Source organism: Rhincodon typus, chromosome 12 (genome assembly GCF_021869965.1).
Source record: "Rhincodon typus isolate 14 chromosome 12, sRhiTyp1.1, whole genome shotgun sequence".
NCBI classification, from domain to species: domain Eukaryota; kingdom Metazoa; phylum Chordata; class Chondrichthyes; order Orectolobiformes; family Rhincodontidae; genus Rhincodon; species Rhincodon typus.
The window spans coordinates 26677617-26696923 of NC_063343.1; positions in this window are offsets into that span (position 1 = coordinate 26677617).

Consider the following 19307-nt stretch of genomic DNA (forward strand, 5'->3'; position numbering starts at 1 on the left):
GAACTATTCATAGTCTTCTAGATGTTCCCTACCTAATGTCTTGTATAGTTTTAGCAAGACTTCTCCATATTCATTCTCCATTCCCTTTGAAATTAAAGGTGACATCCTGTTTGCCTTCGCTATCACCTGCTGAATGTGGATATTAAACTTCTGTAAATTATGCATAAGGACCTTCTAATCCCTCCGTGCTGCAGCCTTTTGCAGTGTTTTCCCATTGAAATAATGTTGAGCTCTTTAATTTTTCCTGACAATGTGCATGACCTCACATTTTCCTATGTTATATTTCATCATACTGGAACATACTTAACTTTTCAACATACTTGACCTCATCCTTACCAATCTGCCAGCTATAGATGCATCTGTCCATGACATTATCAATAAGAGGGACCGCGGCACAGTCCTTGTGGAGACGAAGTCTTGCCTTCACATTGAGAATAACCTCCATTATGTTCTGTGGCACTATCACCATGCTTCAAACAGATCTAGCAATGCAAGACTGGGCATCCATGAGGTGATGTGGACCATCAACAGCAGCAGAATTGTACTCCAGTACACTCTGTAACCTCATGGCCTGGCATATCCCCCACTTAATTATTACCATCAAGCCAGCGGATCAACCCTATTTCATTGGGAGTGCAAGAGGACATGCCAAGAGCAGCATGAGGCATGCCTGAAGATGAAGTGTCAACCTGGCGAAGCTACCAGACAGGATTATTTGCACACCAAACACCATAAGCAGCAAATGGTTGACAGAGTAATTGAGCCCACAACCAACAGATCAGATCTAAGGTCTGCAGTCCTGCCATATCCAGTTGTGTATGGTGGTGAAGAATTAAACAACTCACTGGAGGTGAAGGTCCTCCACAAATATCCCCATCTTCAATGATGGAAGAACCCAGCACATCAGTGCAAAAGATAAGGCTGAAGCTTGTGCAGCAATCTTCAGCCAGAAGTGCCCAGTAGATGATTCATCTCAGCCTCTTCCAGTGGTCCCCAGCATTACCAGTCTTCAGCCAATTCGATTCACTCTACGTAATATCAAGGAACAGTTGGCAATAGTTGATACTACATAGGCTACAGGACTGGCAACATTCCAGCAATAGTACTGAAGACTTGTGCTCCAGAACTTGCCGCTCCTTTAGCCAAGCTGTTCCAGTACAGTTACAACACTAACATCTACCTGTCAATGTGGAAAATTGTCCAGGTATGTCCTGAACATAAAAAACAGGACAAATGCAACCTGGTCAATTACAATCCCATCAGTCTACTGTCGATCATCAGGAAAGTGATGGAAAGTGTCATCAACAGTGCTATCAAGTAGCACCTGCTCAGCAATACCCTGCTGAGAGATGACCAGTTTGGGTTTGGCCTGGGCCATTCAGCTCCTGACCGTCATTACGGCCTTGGTTCACATGTGCTTAAAAGAACTGAGGTGAGGTGATAGCGACACTCCTTGACATCAAGGCTGAACTTGAATGAGTGTGACATCAAGGAGCCCTGGCAAAACTAGAATCAATGAGTATCAGGGGCAAACTCTCCAGTGGTTGGAGTCAATGCTGACACATAGGGAGATGGTCATCATTGTTAGGTCAATCATCTAAGCTCCAGGACATTTTTGCAGGAGTTCCTCAGGGTAGTGTCCCAGGCTCAAACATCTTTGGTTGCTTTATCAATGATGTACACTCCATCATAAGGTCAGAAGTGGGGATGTTTGCCAATGATTGCAAAGTGTTCAGCACCATTCACGACTCCTCAGATACTGAAGCAGCCCATGTTCAGATGCAACAAGATCTGGACAATGACCAGGCTTGGGCTGACAAGTGGCAAGTAACATTCGTGTCACACAAATGCCAGGCTATGATTATCACCAATAATAGAAGATCTAACCACCACCCCTTGACATTCACTGGTGTTACCATCATAGAATCCCCCACTATCAACATCCTGGGTGTTATCATTGACCAGAAACTCAAATGTACTTACTACATAAATACAGTGACTACAAGAGCAGGTCAGAGGCTAGGAATACTGCAGCGAGTAACTCACCTCCTGACTCCCCAGAGCCTGTCCACCATCTACAAGTCAGGAGTGTGGTGGAATGCACCCAACTTGCCTGGATGGGTGCAGTTCTAACATCACTCAAGAAGTTTGATACCATCCAGGACAAAGTAACCCACTTGATACGCACTGCAGCCGCAAGCATCCACTCCTTCCACCACTGACGCTTAGTCGCAGAAGTGTGTACTATCTACAAGATGCAGCAGAAATTCACCAAAGATCCTCAGACAGAATCTTCTAAACCCAGAAACACTTCCATCTAGATGGACAAGGACAGAAGATATACGGGAACACCACCATCTTCAGGTTCCCATCCAAACTCCTCACCATCCTAACTTCGAAATATATCACCATATCTTCATTATCACTGTGTCAAAATTGTTGCATCCCCTCCCTAAACCCACAGGAGGTGGACTGCAGCAGCAGTTCAAGAAGGCAGCTCACACCACCTTCTCAAGGGCAACAAGGGATGGGCAATAAATGCTGGCCAACCAGTGACGCCCACATCCCACAAATGAATAAATTATAAAAAATCCACCAAGCTTTTGCCTATTCTTTAAACTTGTCTACAATCCTCTGTGGACTCTTTGTGTCAACCTCACCCTTGTTTTCCACCTATTTGTATGTCATCCGCAAACCTGGCGATAAAAACTTCACTTTCCTCATCCAAGTCAATAATATCTATTGTAAATAATTGTGGCCCTGGCATTGATCCTTGTGGCATTCCATTAGTTACAGATTGTCATCCTGGACATACACTTCCACCTCACTGCCACCCCACCCTCCAATTTTCCAATTCTAGCATCTTTTCGATAGCAAGTCTTCTATTCATGTAATCTATACAATCTCCAGTACCATGCCTTCTTATCCAATTAAATAGTCTTATATATGGTACCTTATTGACTTCCTTCTGGAAATTCAAATATGTTGTATCTACTGGTATCACTTTATTTATCCTGTTTGTTGGCTTCTCAAAGAATTTTAACAAATTCTCCCCTTTATGAAGGTACACTGACTCTGCTCAATGATATCATTTGTTTCTAAATGCTCTGCTTTTCCAATCTTCATAACAGACTCAAACATTTTTCCAAAAACAGATGTTAAACTGACTGGTCTATAGTTATCTGTTTTTTGTTTCCTTTCCCTTTTGTTACATTGATAGTTTTCAAATCCTCTGGGACTTTTCCATAACCTAAGTATTCCTGAAAGATTACTGCCAGTACATCTACTATCTTTGTAGCCACTATTAAACTTTGTTTAACATGCTAGGATGCAACCCATCCAGTCCAGAGATTTATTGGCCTTTAGTTTCCCTCGCACTTTTTCTCGAGTGATCAACAATATGTTTATTTGCCTCCTCCCCAGCCCCCATCATTTAAGATTTTTGGAATGCTGTTATCCTCTTCTACCATGAAGACTGATGCAAAGTATTTATTCAACTCCTTTTCTATTTCCTGGTTTCACATCATTATTTCCCCAGCATCATTCTCTAGGAGACCTGCATTCACTGTGGACTCATTTTGGATATTCAAAAAGCCCTCATGTCCATTTTGATATTCATCATCATCATTGGCAGTCTCTTGTAGATGAGGGTGACTCTCTTCCACTTTCAGGGTGAATTGGTAGGTGGATGTACAGACTGATGTGGCTACCACAGGCTCTGTTACACTTGGGGCAGATGGTGGTCATAGGAAGAGTGGGTGGGGGGTGGGGTGGGTAGTAGGGCTTTGATGTGGCAGTATGCTCCTTACGCTGTTTTTGCCTGACTTCTGATCTTTCCTGACAGCAAGTCTCAAGGCGCTTGATGCCTTCCCAGATACTCCTCCTCCATTTTGGGTGGTCTTGAGCCAGTGATTCTTAGGAGTCTGTGGGATTTTCATGTTACTTGCTAGTTTACCCTCAAGGTTTATTTTCTCTCTTTTTTTCTAATAATCTTTTGCTGGTTTTAAAACTTTCCCAACCCCCTGGATGACCACTCATCTTTGTCACATTCTTTCAATCGGCTGCCAGTTTAATTCCTTTTGTTAACCATGCATAGTTCACCCACATCCTAGAATCTTTCTTCCTCATTGGGATGTCTCTTTTTTGTGAGTTACAAACTATTAAACACTTGCCATTATTCCACAACCATCTTTTCTGTGAAACTCCTTTTCCAGTCCACTCCTGCCATCTCTGCCCTCATTTGTTTATAATTATCCATATTTAAGTTTAGCATTGTTGTTTCTGATCCACAATTCTCACTCTCTATTGAATGATAAATTCTACAGTGTAATGGTTACTCTTTTTAGGTGGACTTTTACTCTGTTCATTTATTATGCCTACCTCTTCGCAAATTATCAGATCCAAAATAGCCCAATCCTTGGTTGGATACACAACATATTGTTCTAGCAAACAGTGCTGAGTACATAGTATGAATTATTTTGCATGGTTACCTTTGCTAATTTGATTTTTTCCCATTTACAGGAAGATTAAAGTCACCCATGATTAATGCACTGCCTTTTTTTTACATAGTCTTGTTATCTCCTGGTTAATTATCTGTCCTTAAGTATAGCTACTTTTAGGGGGCCTAGAAGCTACTTCCACTAGTGTCATTTTACCCTGGTTATTTCTTCCCTCCATCATATGAATTCTACATCTTTTGGTCGAAGATTTTTCTTGCTATTGAAGTTATTTTATCTGTATTAATAAAGCAACCCCAACTTTCCTTTCTACCTGTCTTTTTGAAAAGTCACACAGACCTGAATATGTAGTTCTCAGCTTTGATCTCCTTGTAACTAAGTTTCCACATTGGCTATAAGATCATGGCCATTATCCTCTATTTGTGCCATTAATTAATCTATTTTGTTCCAAATACCCACATGCATTTAAGCAAAGAACAAATAAATTAGCTTTTTCACCTTTTGATTACCATTTAACTTTATTTGCTTTTTTTTATTGTTTGTACACTCTGTCACATCTTGTTCCACACTGGGTTTCATTGTTCATATAGCTGTCCTGTAATATCCTTTCACTCTGTAAGCTGATGTTTTTGCTTTCCTAAATCCTTCACATGTCTAATTCGTTTAAAGCCCTCTCTAGAGCCTGAGTTATTTGATTGTCTCTGCATGTTTCAAGTAAAGCTCCGCCAACCAGATCAATTCCTTTCTGCCCTTCTTTAAATGAGGAGACCAAAACTACACAAAGTATTCGAGACATAGTTTCACCAATTCACTATTCTACCAGGTTTATGGATGTAGAGACTTATCAGTGCTCACAAAAATTCACTTCAGCAAATATCAATTCCTTGCCTTAGATTTTATTCTTAACCTAACCAACAACTGTCGAAATAAGCAATATTATGCTGAATATAATGGAAAAGAGATGATACTGAACTCTACATGTGGGTTAAGGTATCTGAAATATAATAGTTTTTGAGTTAAATCATTATACACTTTAGAACTTCAATTAAGTTCTACTTAAAAAAAAACTGTACAAAATCATAAGAATTTATACAAAATCAGAAGTTGTTGTCAAAACTCAGCTAGAAACTGTGGAGAGAAAGTAGTGTTAACATTTTGAGTCCAGTGATCCTTCTTTAGAATTGACAGTAAGTCAGAAAAAGTGGCATTTATGCTGAAGACAGGGGCTGAGGGATAAGGAGTGAGCAGATAGCTGGAGGCAGAGCCCAGACAACCCAGAGAAAGGCAGTTAGATAGACAAGGGGACGGTTTACAGTAAATCAGGGATTTGATTTGATTTGATTTATTATTGTCACATGTACTTAGGTACAGTGAAAAGTTTTGTTTTGCGTGCAGTACAAACAGATCATACCACACAAAGTTCATAAGGGTGTAGAACAGAGTAAGGAATACAATGTTGCGGTTGCAGAGATGGTGCCTAAAGAGCTAGGTCAACATTAAGGAGAAAGGAGGAAGGAGAAAAGCTGATTTTGGGGACAAGGAGTAGGTGAAAATGGGTTGACTGTGCTGAAAGCAGCCGATGTCATGACAAGGCCAGGGGTCTGGGGTTTGGTAAAGGACATGGAAGAAAGTGGTCAGGCCTAAAATTATTGGACCAGATATTGAGTATTGAAGACTGCAGGATCCCAAAGTGGAAAATGATATGCTGTTCTTCAAGCTTATGTTGAACCTCATTGGAGCACTGCAGCAAGCTTGAGACAGAAATGTTGGCCAGGGAACACTGTGGTGTGTTGAAGTGGCAGGCAACTGGAAACTTAGGGTTATCTATACAGATACAGAATGTAGGTGTTCTGCAAAGTGGTCACCCAGTCTGCGTTTTGTCTCCCTAGTGCAGAGGAGACCACACTGTGAGTAGCAAATACAGTAGACTAGATTGTGTGAAGTGCGGGTAAATCACAGCTTCACCTGGATAGCATGTCTAGAGTCTTGGATGGTAAGGAAGGAAGTTGTAAACGGGCTGATGTTGTACTTTTGCGATTGCATGGAAAGCTGCTGTGGGATTTTGGGGAAGTATTGGGAATGGAGGAGGAGTCGACCGGCATGTCCTGAAGGGAATGGATTCTGCGAAATTCTGACAAGGGAGGGGAATGTGTGTCTGACGGTGGCATTCCAGCTGGAGTTGGCAGAAAAAAATGGCAGCTTATGATCTTTTGGATATGGATTCTGCTGGGGTAGAAAGTGAGGACCAGGGGGACCCTATCAGTGAAGGAAGAGAAGAGGTGAAGGCAGAAGGGTGGAAATGGATCAGACATGGCTAAGAGCCCTGATAGCCAACGTGTACTCTTCCATGCAGGTGAGGAGTACTTCATCCGATTTCTGACTTGTGCCTTGTAGATGGTGAACAGCTTTGGGGAGCCGGGTGGTGATTTATTTGCTGCAGGATTCCTAGCTTCTGACCTGGTCTTAAAGCTATTCTATTTATATGGCTAGTTCAGTTCAGTTTCCGGTCAACAGCAGCTCTCGGATTGTTGATAGTGGAGGATTCAGTGATAGTAACACCATTGAATGTCAAGAGGCAATGATTAGCCTCTTATTGAAAATGGTCATTTGTGTGTCACGAATATTACTTGCAACTTTTCAACCCAGGTCTGGAACTATCCATGTCTTGCTGCATTTGGACATGGACTGCCTCTGTATCCGGGGAGCTGCGAATGATGCTGAACATAAGCAATCATCGGCGAGCATTCCACTTCTATCTTATGACAGAGGGAAGGTAATTAATGAAGCAACTGAAGATGTTTGAAGCTGGGACACCACCCTGAAGATCTCCTGCAAAGATGTCCTGGAGCTGAGAGGACTGACCTCCAACAACCACAACTATCTTCCTGTATGCCAGATATGACGCTAACCAGAAGAGCCTCTACCCCTGATGCCAATTGACTCCAGTTTTGCCAGGAGTCCTTGATGCCACATTTGGTCAAATGCAGCCTTGATATCAAGGGCAGTCATACTCACCCCGCCTCTGGAATTCAGCATTTTTGCCCATTTTTGAGCAAGAGCCATTGTGAGGTTAAGAACTGACTGGCCTTGGTGGAACACAAATTGAGCACCACTGAGCAGGTTTTGCTGAACACACACTGCTTTATACCACTATTGATGATGTGTTCCATCATTTTAACCAAACACCTCTTTTTTGGAACATTTATTAAACTCCTTACACTGAGGTAACTTTTTTTTTAACAGTTCTAAACTACTTTCTCCCTTTCTCAGGAGTAACTGTTTTACCCAGCAAGGGACACTGCAGAGCTGCCTGAACTGAAACTTACAAAAAAACTCTTTCTCCCCCAAGCTATCTGTATTTACCCTAATCAAAAGAAGGAGTCAATTCCTGAGCATCTAACCTGGAACCTGACGCACAACTGATTCCCTTGTTCATTAGTAAATTTCTCCGAATGTAAAAACCCATTACTCTCCAAAAATTCTTTCTCTCATACTGTGGTTTCAAAGTCAGAAGTCACATGACACAAGGTTATAGTCCAACAGGTTATTTGAAATCACTTTTGAAGCGTAGATCTTCCATCATCTGATGAAAGGGCTACACTCTGAAAGCTTGTGATTTCAAGTAAACCTGTTGGACTATAACCTGGTGTTGTGTGACTTCTGACTTTGTCCACCCCAGTCCAACACCGGCACCTCCACATCATGTGTTTTCAAAGAAATTGCCACGGTTTCAAAAATCAATGCACAAATCTCACACGTTACATCATGAAATATTAATTCCTGGGATGGCAGAGTTGTTGAATGAGGAGAGATTAAGTTATGAGGGCTTGTATTTACTGGAGGTTAGGAGAATGAAAGGGGATCTAATTGAAATGTATAAAATTTGGCCAAGAGCTAGAATTACTAGGTGAAGGGATCATGTTTTCTTTGGCTTGGGTGGGAGAAGGGGTCGTCCATTACAAAGTGTGATGGTCTCAGGATATGTGGCAGGACATATTAGACTCAGACAAAGAGAAATTTCTTTAATCTGACAAAACATAATTATTCAGCATTAGAGCCAGGGTTTTGTTGGAGTACGCAGCATTTGCTGTATCTAAAGCATTTAGCCATTTTTTGTTATAACATGCAATGAATTCAATGAGCTGAAAACTGGTACCCGTAATGGTGGGGATCATATGAAACATCCATTCTGCACTTCTGCTGTAGGTAATTATAAATGCTTCAGTCTAGACTTTTCCACTAATGTGTTGGGTTCCACCATAATTGAGGATGGGGATGTTACTTCAGTCTCCTCCTATTAATTGTTTAAATTACTGGGTATGGCAGCATTGCAGAACCTTGATCCGATTCATCTGGTTTTGGGATTGATTAGCTCTGACTATGGTATGCAGCTTCTGGTTTTTAACACACATGTGGTCTTGCATTTTCTGTATGTCTGGTAATGCTCCTGGATAATGTCCTACACTCTTCATTGAATCAGTTCGCTCCCTTGTCTTGGTACTAATGATGTATTGAAGGACATGAGGTTACAGAGTGCAGCAGAGTACAATTCCATTGCTATTGATGCTCCACAAGATTTCATGTATGTATCTCAAAGATCTGTTCTGTACCTATCACATTTAATAGGTGGATGGCTAAGTAGATTAGCCATGGGGGATGCGGGGATATGGGGTTAGGGTAGGGATGTGAATCTGAGTGGAATGCTCTTTGGAGGGTCAGTGTGGATTCAATGGGCTGAATGGTGTGCTTCCACACGATAGGGAACCTATGATTCGATGAATATAATGGAATGCCATACAGCAAGATAGTGGATATTCTTAGTATGAAAGTAAAACTTCGTCTCAGTTAGGTTGTTATAGTGTTCAACACTATCAATGGCATCATAGATGCATGAGCAACAAATAGATTAGTAAGGATGAGGTTAAGAATGATTTTTTTCCTGATGTTGATTCTCTATACTCTTAACCAAAGTCCTAGTTCCTTTGGGACTCAGCTTGCTTGGTCTGTGATGGTGCCATTTGAGCCTTTCACGTAGATAGACATTGAAGCCTTATGCATTCTGTGCCCTCATTACTTTCATTGCTTCTTCCAGGTGGAGTTAAACATCAAGAGTTTAACTGATTCATCACTTGTGGGAGAACATTGAGTGATAATCAACAGGAGGTTGTATTGACTATATTTGAAATGATAAAATGCGACTTCATGGTGTCCTGAGTCAATATTAACAATTCCCAGGACATTTCCCTCCAGACTGTCCCCTCACTTTTTGTAGGTCTGTCCAGGCTGTAGGACAGAACATGCCTATCATTGAGGCTAGAGGAGTCAGAATGCTAATGGAAAGGTTTGATTTTGTGAATATATCCATGTCAGGCTATTGCTTGACTAGTCTCAAGTCTGCTTTTTCAGTTTTGAGACAAATCCTGCCATGTTAATCAGGAGTTTGCAGAGTCATCTGGGATAGATTTTCCTTTGTAATGTCAAGTGCCAAGGTCAATATTGGGAGGTTGTTACCCTTTAATTCAGATTAGACATATACATAGAAGTTTGATGCACCCAAATTTCTTGCTAGGACATTTCAGAGTATGGTAATGAATTAACCACAAACACATAGGTCTGAAAAAGAACAGCAGACTTCCTTTGTTGAAGGACATTAGCAAACCAGATATGCTTTTGGCAACAATCTGGTAGTTTCATATACGTTATATGCAAGGCAGTTTTTTATTGCAGATTTACTTAATTAATAAATTTAAATTCCCCAGCTGATATGCTGGAATTTAAACCACTGCCTCAGGATCATTGATTCAGATTGACCCACGATGCTATCATACACTTTCATTCCCATTATAACTTCCAATGTGTCATTTAAATTTTCTGTTACGCAAAATCAAGCAAAGCAGGAGAAAATCAATTCTCCATAGATGAGATAATTAGCCACAAACCACAAAGAAATGTAAGCATCTTTTTCCATTACAGGCAGAGACAACTGGTTACATTGTTTGAGGGGCACCACACACTGCAATCATGCAGCAAGGTGAGGAGACACGCCTCCAAATCTGCCACATTTAAAGCTTTATACAGAAAACAACCAGTAGTAAAAGGGAACTATCTCTTCTTGTATAAATAGGAATTCCATAATTTTGAAAATCCTATTTGACAGAGAGTGCAGCAGTATTACCAATTGCTTCATTTTTAGTAACCCTCGGGTTTCTGTAGAAACTGTGGCTTCATGCCCTTTCTGTTTTTGTAATGATATCTGCAGCTTAGCTCTCAGAATTCCTTCAAAAAAAGTTATAAAACTGCCCACAAGCTTCACCAGACTGAATGTTCTGCAGTGTTTGGAGCTCCAGGTAACTATGCTTAACCCATTCTGCCTGTCCTAAGAAATGGGACAAGGAGAATTATTGGGAGCTTAAACATATGTGGAAAACAAATCTGATGAAACAGTCTTCTGTATAAAAAAGGAAAGAAAATACCAGTTCGATTATTGAAAATCTACTTATCATTTTATTACTGAATTTCCTGAAAAGCAAAGACAGTAAATCCTCACACTCATTGTTTTGGACCAGACTAGACCCCCTCAAAATATTTCAAGAAGGTAGCCTAGACCCTAACCTTTTCTTATTTACAAAGGCAAATGTGAAGTGCCTATTCCAGTTGCAATGTGATCAGTCAAACTACTCAACCTTAAGCAAAACACAATTTATTTAAACACTGTAGTTAAAATGCGACCAAAGAAAGAGGAATTTAGAATAACAACTCTATTGGAAACTTAACAGAATAATAGATGCAGTAACTACTAGTAGTTAACTGTTCCAATCCAGTAACATCCTGTAAAAACATCCCTTAGCAAAAAGCAAAATTCAGACACAGTTTCTTGCATGCAGTTCTCCAATCAAGGAGAAAAAAAAATCAAGAGGAAAATCAGAGAGAGTAGCAGCCAGGAGACATTCAACCTGAAGCTTCCACCTTTGTTGAACCCAATAGCTTCTGATGCTACTGAAAAACCAAAACCCAGAAATCTTAATCTGTGAGAGCTGGCCACACCAATTCAGGCTGTTTAAAAAAAATACCCAAGGCCTCTCAAGCTGTTTACTCAAGTGATATAAATTATCAACTCACCACCTTTTGTTCAATCTCTCTCTTAAAAGAAACCAGGATAAAATAATCTCTTAAAGCTACAGCATCGTCATATCATGGTAATCTCATTTCTCTTGCAATTAAAAATGCTTTGGCTCTTTCAGGCTTTGCAGCAGTTTGTCAGCTGAATTCATATTGAAGAGAATGTCCATGGTTAAAATGCAGACCTTGCATTTTGCTGACTCTCAGAGGATAGTGGTATGGTCCAAACATCCAAACCATTTGCTTGGTACTGTAAATATAAGCACAAGGAGAAAATTCACTCATTTAGTTGCAGTTATCTTTCTGTTGATGAAGGACAGTTATGTAGGCATAGATCTATCATGGATATGGGGGGTAGCTCATACCTCTAAGGAGTCAGCAATTTATCCTGTGCTCCCGTTTGGAACATAGGCCCAGATTTTCCTCTGGCCACGCAGTCACTGTGCTGTAGATGAGAATTGTGTATGGACCCTGTGGAATCCCCAACATAGCACACTCCAAAGGAGTAGGCCAGGAAATTTATTCAGAAGTATCTCAAAATTTACAGGGACTAGATTGAGGAAAATAGCAGAAGTGATGGAGGAACTAGTAAATTATATGCACATTAAAGTCATGGCGTAACTAAAAGTTGGTGAGCTGCAAACAAATGATCCATTAATAGAAACACGGCACATACAAGACCAAGAATACATGGTTAATATTATCGGTTAATAAGTATTCAGAAATGATAAAAAAAGGGAAAAGAAGAACGATGATAATATAATTAGGGATGCTGTAACAGTTTTGATTGTAAAAGATATAGGACTGAATCATGGAATTATACAGTACAGAAGAAGGCCTTTAACCCATCGAGTCTGTGCCGTCAAATCTATGATAAATCTTCACTAGTCCCACTTTCTAGCTCTTGGCCCAAAGCTTTGAATATTATGACATTTCAAGTACTTTTCAAAGGTTTTGAAGTTACCCACCTCTAATAGCCTCATGGACAGTCTATGCCAGATCCCACCACCTTCTGGTTGAGAAAAGACTTTCCTCAACTCTCTTCGAAACATCCTGCCTTTCACTTTCAATTAAACCCCTTTGTTATTGACCCTTTAATGAAGAGGTACAGTTGCTTTCTGTCCACCCTGTCCATGCCTCTCATAATCTTATATACCTTAGTCAGGTTTGCCTCAACTTTCTTTGATGCAAAGAAAATGACCCAAGCTTATCCAACCTCTCTTCATAGCTAAAGTGCTCCATCCCAGACAACATCCAGGTGAATCTCCCCTACGCTCGCTCCAGTCCAGTCACTTCTTTCCTATAGTACGGTGACCAGAACTACTGTGAACAGTACTCCAGCTGAGGCCTAATTGAAGTTCTGTAAATCTCCAAAATAACCTCCCTGCTATTAGAATCTATGCCTCAACTGATAAAGGGAAGTGTCTTTTATGCATTTCTTCAACTACCTTATTAACTTGTTTTGCTACATTCAGGGAACTGTGGACAAGCATTCTGGATAACTCATCTTTGGTATATATCTGCTTTCTACTTAATTTTATCTTTTATTTCTTTTGCCAGAGTGCACTATCTTTGGAAACTCTGAACTTCACCTTCAAAGGAATGTGCTCAATTGCATCTACGGAATCACTTCCATGAATTCCTGTATTGTTCCATGACTGCTTTATCCTGCAGTTCCTTTTTTCTGATTTACTTAAGCTGAGACACATCATTAATCATTGAAAATAACTTTTCTCTCAGCTAAACATGATTTATTCTCAATATTTTCTGATGCCTTTTCCATTATTACTTAGTTTATGCACTCTGTTAGCTAGATAATCTATTATGATCACCACCCTACTGTCCAACTTCATTGCCCAGAAAGGGTGGCATGATGGCTCAGTGGTTAGTACTGCTGCCTTACAGGATCAGGGGCCTGCGTTCAATTCCATCATCAGGCAACTGTCTGTGTGGAACTTATACGTTCTCCCTGTGTCTGCTTGGGTTGCTCTGCTTTCCTCCCACAATCCAAAGATGTGCAGGCTAGATGGATTAGCTGTGAGAAGTGCAGGGTTATGGGGATAGGGTAGGGGAGTGAGTCTGGATGGGATGCTCTTCAGAGGGTCAGTGTGGACTTGATGGGCTAAATGGCCTCCTTCCTCATTTAGGGATTCTATTTCTCCTTTCCTTAAACAAAATTCTGCAAACACTCAGCAGGTCAGGTTGCATCTGTGAGGAGAGATGCAAAGTTAAGACTTAACATTGGTAACCCTCTTTCAGAACAGCCTCCTATCATACTGAACTCAGGATCAAGAAAGCTTGCCTGTATATATGTTAGAAATTGTTTACTTCTTCCATACCCTTGGCACAATGTTCTTCCCAATGCATGTTAGGAAATTTAAGTATCCCAATATCACTACCCTAGTTTTGAAATCTGCTAACAGACCTGCTCGTCTATCTACAGCTTTTTAAAACAAAGACTCCCAAAAATTTACCGGCTTCCACTCTTCAACTAAGTCAAAATTCAGTGTTGGAGGTTTTGGTTGTCTTAAATGGGGAATATCCCCAAGTCCAGACGACTTGTATCCCAGGCTGCTGTGGGAGAAGAGGAAAGAAATCACATGTGCCCTGACCTAAAATTTTGATTACTCTCTGCCCTCAGTGGAGGTGCAGAGGATTGAAGGATAACTAATGTGGTTCCACTTTTCAAGAAGGGTGGTAGAGTTAAACCAGGAAATTATAGACTACTGTGTCCCATTTCAGTGGTCAGGTATTTATTCAAGAAAATACTGAAGGAGAGAATTTATCTCCATTCAGATAGGCAAGGCTTGATCAGGGATAGTCAGCATGGGTTTGTCAGTAGGAAGTCATGCCAAACATATCTGGTTGAATTTTTTGAGGAGATGACCAAGTGCATAGATGAACCTAGTGTAGTTGATATAGTTTACATGGATTTCAGCAAAGCCTTTGACAAGTTCCCACATGGGAGACTGATAAAGAAGGTAAAAGCACATGGGATCCAGGGTAACTTGGTAAGTTGGATCCAAAGCATGAACAGAAATTGCTGGAAAAGCTCAGTAGGCCTGGCAGCATCCGTGGAGAGAAATCAGAGTTAACGCTTCGGGTCTGGTGACCCTTCCTCAGAAATTAAGATCCAGTTAAGACCCAAAATGTTAACTCTGATTTCTCTCTGTAGATGCTGCCAGACCTGCTGAGCTTTTCCAACAATTTCTGTTTTTTGTTTTTGATTTACAGCATCTGCAGTTCTTTTGGTTTTTATTAAACTGGATTCAAACTTGGCTTAGTGGTAGCAGACAGACGATGGTGATAGAAAGCTGTTTGTGTGACTGGAGGCAAATGTCATACCAAAAGGGTCTGCGTTTGGTCCCTTATTGTTCATGCTATATATCAACATCAAAGATGAGAATATGGAGGGATGATAGGTAAGTTTGTGGATGATATAAAAATTTTCCAGATGATTGACGGTGAGGATGAAGGTCTTAGATTACAGGAGGTTATTGAAATGTCTGAAATGGTGCAGACTTGAAGTGGCTGAGGAGGGCAGCAGCAAAAGTGTGGATTTTATGTCAATATAGATTCAGTGAGTTCATCAGAGAGGAAAAGGTAAGTTTCATCCCATATACAAGTGCAAAACCCCAACATTCTTTTGCACAGCGCTCTTCAGAGTAAAACATCTTGCAGTGCCATTCATTCACACTCTTGGGGTGTGGAGAACGTGAGCATCAACAGCAGTAAGATCATTTTTCACATATGAAAAGTCAGGGTGATAGATAAGGTTAAGAGGTAGTCAGTAAGACTACTAATTTTGCATTCATTTTATCACAACTTATTGCCAACGTTTATCATGCAGGGATAAAGGTTGTTGGCTTGCTCACCGAGCTGGCTGGTTATCGAACAGACGTTTGGTCACCATGCTAGGTAACATCATCAGTGCAACCTCCGATGAAGCGATGTTGTTTCACTCTGCTTGGAATTTATATGACCCGGTCTGTTAATTTATGTTGTGACATTTCCGGTTCAGTTCTGCATGGGTTTGTATATGGGGTCTAATTCCACAAGTTTGTTGATTGCATTACGGGTTGAGAACCAGGCCTCTAGGAATTCCTGTGCGTGTCTGTGTTTGGCTTGAGCTAAGATGGTCACTTTGTCCCATTTAAATTGATGGCCTTCATTGTCCAGGTGCACTCAGCTGAGGGAAATTTTGTTATGTTGTTTTGCCGCTAACTGGTATCCTGATGGCTAGTTTCCTTCTGGTCTGGCTGATGTAATATTTGTTGCAGTCATTGCAAGGTATTTTGTTGGTCCCGCATGTCATGGGTATGGTCTTTGGCCTTTGGTCCTTTAGGTGTTTGTTATAGTGTGGCTGTGGGTTTGTAATGCAATCAACAAACATGTGGAATTTGACCCCATATACAAACCCATGCAGAACAGAACCAGAAATGACACAACCCAACTTAACAGACCAGATCATATAAATTCCAAGTGGAGTGGAACAACATTGCTTCATCGGAGGCTGCACTGATGATGTAACCTTGCTGGGTGACGAAACGTCTGTATGATAGCCAGCCAGCTTGGCAAGCAAGCCAAAAAACTCATCCACAACCCGAGCTACAAATCTTCGCAAGAACCTTAAATATGCAGGGAAGGTGGGCCTGTTTCCACTCTCTCAGCATCCAAGATTCTTGTTCCAATGCACTGGGCAAAAATCAAACAGTACAAAGGGATTTTCTTTTAAAGCTGTAAGCTTAACATACTTGAAGAATTACAGTCCATGCTAACATTCTCCTTGTAATGACCAGTTTGTCCGTTTTAAGGTATTTTTAGTGCTTTTCTTGCCATTTGTTTCCATGTCAATTGGATTTTGTCTAAGATTAATAACAATGGCATGGATCAAACAATTAAACCTCTCATTGATTTAATTTTGAAAGCATTTAAATGCTGGTTTATGGATTTTTCTGTCAGGGTAGTCATCATTAAATACATAAACTAAATGTGTGGCATTAATGGAACATTAAATATCAATATTGAGGTAGAGTTCATGCCAATTTTACCCTAGTTTCTGTTTATTCTCTTGTATCCCTGCTTGTCACCTGAAGTTTCTGTCTACTATTTCGCCCAATTACTGGCACATTGGATACAATTATAATGACCATCATAAAGTGCAGTTTTCATCCAAATTATTTTGACTGTTCTGTTTTTTTCTTTCATTATATATAAAAGTACAATGTAAATTGTCTTGTTGTCATATGTGTTTGATTCAATGGGATTTTTCTCTTTTAGTATGCACAGGATTTTCTCCAGAAAATGTGAAATGATGGACTGGACTTAATAGAAGTGACAGGGGCCTTGCTGCAGGCCCAGCAAATGCCCAGTGTCTCCTTTTTTCTAAAACACCACAGAATAAATGCCACTCAAGCACTTAACTGGACAGCAAAGGATCTTTGCTGGACCAAGGACCAGGCACTGGGGAGTGGGAGAGGTGGACGATGGAATTCCTGCCTGCTGATGGATGCCCACCAATGAAAGGCTGGCAATTCTATTAAACAGCAACAGTGGTGAGGAGGTGATTACTGCCAATACCACACATAAAGCCTAGGATTGCCATTAGATCTGAAGCCTTGGGGGCGTAGGGGAAGGGGAGTAGTAGATGGTGTGAAGGTAGAGTGTCAGCGCAGCAAGTGCAGGGTTGTAACTGCCAATGGGCACCCTTCCCTTCCTGGTGCTGAGCCCCTTAATCAGCGAATGAATACCTTTGAATGAGGGAACCTCCCAGGTACCCTCAAAATACCACACACTGGTTTGCTTGTCATGCTGAATGGATTAATTACTCACTTAAACCCTCAAATGACATCTGTGTTGGAATACATTTATAGATGCTCCCACAATGGAATTACTTGAGGTGAATGTAGAAAGGTGTCCACTTTCTTCATTGCCCACCCCAACAATGTTTAATATCCTCTTGACACCAAACTTGCTACAGGGGATGGCATGAAATTCTGCTGAAGTGTGTCTTTAGAATTGTGTTCTGCTGTGAAGTGACTTCATTATTTTTAGCTTTATTAGTTCTTGCCACTCTGCCCTTAAGTTCAAGTTGTTGTACTCAGCCATTTAGTCAGAGATTCGCAGATGACATAAAACCAAAGGAAACAACAGAATACAGAAGACAGTATGGTGAGTTGCACAAAAAAATTCTATGGAGACGAACAGAAACCACCCATCGAGATAAATGTTTTGTTATATAATCAGAACATTTTCATATCCATCGTGTATTATGTTTTGATTACCCACGTTAAGTAAGTTAAATAATGAAATTTAATACAATTTATACCTGTCTATAGATCTTTTGGTTTTCCTCATATCATTAAATAAAGCATTAGGTCTTTTAATTGCAATAAATCCTTCTCCTCCCTTCTGTTTTTAAGCCATCTACATTAATAAATGTGGTACTTGCTCGTTCAGAAAAAGGTGCACAAATTTTGAATAGCCTGACCAGCTAAAATGCTGGCATGACGTATCAATCAGATAGAAAACTATCTCATTTTCATTTCCATTGATGTATTAATAAAATATATATTGTTTTAAATTATAACTGCTTGGGACACTTATTCTGGGACTTGTAAAACAAAACAACCATGTTGGTCACTGATTAGTCTAATTTTTAGCAACATGATTTGCTAATTACTTTGGTATAGGTTTACATGTTAATATTTGTGATAATCCTTAACAAACAAGATATAAGGTAAGCAAAATTTTTAATCTCTAAAATATTTGTGGGATCTTTAATTTTTTTAGGAAGATTTTTCAGAGTTTGATTCAATTATAAAGGAATCAATTGTAATTTTCTTTGACCAGTACTTCTGCTTATCTGTGACCTGGTGACTCTTGACCTGATAACTAAAACATCAAGAAGGAGGTTAAGATATGGAGACAGTGTGAGTAGACACAACCGATAGTTTCTAGAAGAATCAGAAGCAGAGGAACTCCAGGTTGAAGGTTTAGATGCAAATGCAAAGAGAAAGCAGATGCACAAACACAAAGAAGAACAAACGAATTCTTGTGAGGTGGAAAAATGAAGAAAATCTCTATTAGGAAGGGTTTTTTTTTGTTTGGTAGAAATGTAGATTGGAGCCTGGGAAGCAATGTGCATTCTAGTTAAAAGAGGTCGAAACATAGGCAGCTATGTCAATAGCCTGGGGACACTAAACAGCTGGGAGTTTTCCTAGAGGTGACCAAACTGTGAACCAGAATGTTATTAGTTGGCCACTGAAATGGAACTGTGGAGAGCTGTAGAGGATAGTTGTGACACAAGGAGGAGTGTGTTCATGGAAGTGTTCTTTTCTCGTGATAATCATACTTATCAGACTTGAAGGAGAAAGCAGTTGTCACACAGAACTCCTGAGCTACACTGCATTAAAAATCAGTGATTTGTGGAAATGTACACATATGCAATCCCATAAATGCTGAAAAGGAATGCTTGTCATATTTGCCTGTTAATTCATGTTTAATCTGTGGTAGTTCAAGTTGTGTTAAAGTAAAACTGCGAAAAAGTAGAATCCTGTTGGTAATTTTTTAATTTGGGGGTAATTCAGTAAATCTGATTATTTTGGTTTACAGTTTCCCCCATGAGGATCATAACACATTCAACCAAGAAGAAATGTGGACATCCACTTTTTAAGAGATGACAGAAGTTTGTCACATATAATCTTAATTAGAAAAGGAGATGCCTGAAAG